General features: G+C 33.4%; 1 long non-coding RNA gene across 1 annotated transcript; it reads left to right on the top strand.

Annotated features, from left to right (window-relative positions):
• The first annotated feature begins 565 nt into the window (after positions 1 to 565).
• Positions 566 to 2,047, top strand: LOC148771473 (uncharacterized). Its single transcript, XR_016030192.1, has 2 exons — positions 566 to 1,192; positions 1,778 to 2,047. It is a non-coding gene; the product is annotated as an uncharacterized LOC148771473 (long non-coding RNA).
• The last annotated feature ends 1,140 nt before the right edge of the window (positions 2,048 to 3,187 follow it).

Below are 3,187 nucleotides of genomic sequence, written 5' to 3'. Positions count from 1 at the left end.
ACCCACACCACACCCTATGAGGTCATGTTTGGATAGAAGCCTCCTCTACACCTACCCTAGTTACCTATGGAGTCCCCTAATGACATGGTGGACATATGCTTACAAAATAGGGAAGCTACACTCAGAATCATAAAAGAGCACCTTCAGAAGGCACAAAACATAATGAAGGTTCAAGCAGATAAGAAAAGGAGTGAGAGGTTCTTCGAGGAGGGAGATTGGGTTTTTGTGAAGTTACAACCATATAGACAGCAGTCAGTGATGGGTCACACTTATCATCCAGGTATTTTGGGCCTTACAGAGTGATCCGCAGAGTTGGAAAGGTTGCTTACACATTGGATTTGCCAGAGGGCTCTAAGATCCATCCCACGTTTCATGTCTCTCAATTGAAGAAGAAAATAGGCACACATATCAGTCAAAAACATCTCCCCACTTCAATCACAGCACACGGGCACATTATACTTGAACCACAGTTTGTTATTGATCGCAGGATAGTGAAGCGCAACAACCGAGCTGCAACTCAACTCTTAATGAAGGGATTATTTGACAAACACCCCTAGTTACACCTGTGTATTTACAAGTAGTCCGATTTTTTCTCTATATTTTTAGATAAATCCAAATTATTTTTAATTAATTAAAATTAATTAAGTTTCACTATTATACCCTCACACTAATCTAGACATATCTTACAATTAAAATACATAATTGCATAATATATTTTTCATAATTAAAACCCTACAAATCTCAGTCATTAATCTTTACCGACAACACACACCGCCTCTCTCCTCTCTCAATCGCCATATTTCTCTCATCTCTCAACCCACACCGCCTCTCTCCTCTCTCAATCGCCAAATTTCTCTCATCTCTGTTGACGATGCCGGTTATAGAGGAATATCTTGGGCGAGTCAACGGCGCCCCTCAAGGCGGCGGTGCTCCACGCAAGGGCCGGTGTACTGGATCTGGATCTTCCGGGTCCGATCCCTAACCCGACCCGATTCTTGCCCACTAGAATGGACCGCTTGTTCAGTCTATAGTTATAGACTCTCGACGAGGAAGATGACATGGACGGGCTCCCCTTTTTTCGGATCTTGATAATCCTCCTCTCATTTGAGTGAGTCCGAAGTGAATTTTGTCGGCGCAAATTATTCCGTTGAGGCCACGACGCTGCTGATATGTAAATTGATTCGTCGCAAAGGTAAATTGATTCCTCAGACTTTTTTCACCGCAAATGTAAATTGATTACGGAAAATTTTCATTTATTCTTTATTATAACTGTGTGCTTTGTTTTTTTTTTAAAGTACAGTAAATAGATTATTATTATTATTATAACTTATTTATATTTATTTCTAAAACAAATTGAATGATTTTTTTAAATTTTTTTAATATTTTTTTATTCAGCAAGAATAATTTGATTATGAATAGGAGATTATGAAATAGTAGCAATGTAACGGAGTTTTAATAAACTATGGTTGGGTACAGGTTAGTCTCCAGGGGAAGCAGTATACGCTCTAGATAAAATCCTTAATTTTCACATTAGCATCTTCTCGGTATTGAATGGAGTTGTCAATTTGCGACAGAATGTACTGTATACTGCATAAAACAATAAAAAAAATATTATTAATTTCAATCACCACCTACATCTCAAACAAATTCTACGAAATTTTTAATTGGGTTTCTCTCAAGTGCAATGATGCCAAGATTAGAGTAATGCATAACGAAGACTTGTTAATAAATCTAGAGAGTTCTGTCTCAAGATAATATACCTGCTCTCTTTTCTCAGGCCGAGAGGAATGAAGCTCACCATGCTGTATTGATCCACCTGATGCCAAACAAAGCAGTTATAAAACTTCGGCAATTTTCCAATATTCTCGACTTGCATCTTCCTTTTATTTATAGTGGTTTTTCAATAATTATGTACCTATTTTTATAGTGGTTTTCAATATTTTTACATAAACCACTATAAAAATCTGTATAAATAATTATAGTGGTTTTCAATAATTTTTGTACAAATTTTTATATAACTGTATATACAAAGTGGTTTTTATGTTGACATAGTTGTTATACAGAGTGGTTTTCAAGTTTACATAGTTGTTATACAAAGTGGTTTTCATGTTATATAATTGTTATACATAGTGGTTTTCATGTTATATAATTGTTATACATAGTGGTTTTCATGTTTATATAGCTATTTATTTATATAGAGTAGTTTTCATGTTTATATAGAGTGGTTTTTATTTAAAATAAACTAGAAAAAAAAAACATTTTCAAAAAAAATCGAAATTAAGAAAAAAGAAAAACCATGAAAAAACGAAAATAAAAATAAAACCATTTTTTAAATTAAAATTAAAAATATGAAAAATATAAATAAGAAAAAAGATAATTTAAAATAAAAAACCGAAAATGAAAAAAACAAAAAAAATAATATAATTACAAAATTTTATTTTAAATCGAAATAAAGAAAGCCATTAAACAAAATAAAAAAGAAAAAAGAAAAAAAAACGGAATTAACGTGATGAGGGGAATAATTTTTGGAGAAGATTTGGGTGTAGATTATGGGTATAATTTTTTTAAATTAAATAGTCAAATAAAATAAATATAAAAAAATAAAGAAAATCAAAAAGACCCTAAATGGAGGTAATGTGCATTTAATGGGATTAGTTAGGGCATTTTGGGTAGTTTATGCCATTTGGATTTATGTCAAAAATCAAATTAAAATTTGGATTTATTAAGAATTAAAATTTCACTGAAGGGTGTTTGGCATATAGCCCCCTTAATCAAATAAATGGTTCAATATGGCGGAAGAAGATTCCACCTGGGAAGACTATGAAGATTTCCAGAGGCGTTATCCATCGTTTTGTCCTTGAGGACAAGGACAATTTGAGAAGGGGGAATTGTTACGTGCAAAATAAGAGTGACAGAGGAAGGAAGAAGGAGAGGAATTCAGCCATGCAACTTTAATTCATGCAATCTATTGTTATTCATCGAGTCAGAATTGCTTCCATAGTGCAATATCGTATTAAGGCAAAAAGCGCAATTTGTGAATGCGTTTCTATTAGTAATATCAGTAGCAATTTTATATTTTCTATCTACCGCATCAGCGAATGGAGGAACAACACGTGGCACAAGAGGGACGTACTTTCAGCTCAAGTTCAATAACTCAAATCGTGTTTCCTTTTCACGCTTTCTATTC

This window comes from Erythranthe guttata, chromosome 3, assembly GCF_056151865.1.
Source record: "Erythranthe guttata isolate IM_541 chromosome 3, IM_541, whole genome shotgun sequence".
NCBI classification, from domain to species: Eukaryota; Viridiplantae; Streptophyta; class Magnoliopsida; order Lamiales; family Phrymaceae; genus Erythranthe; species Erythranthe guttata.
Note: the sequence above shows the minus strand (reverse complement) of the source record. Positions and strands in the feature narration are given on the sequence as shown.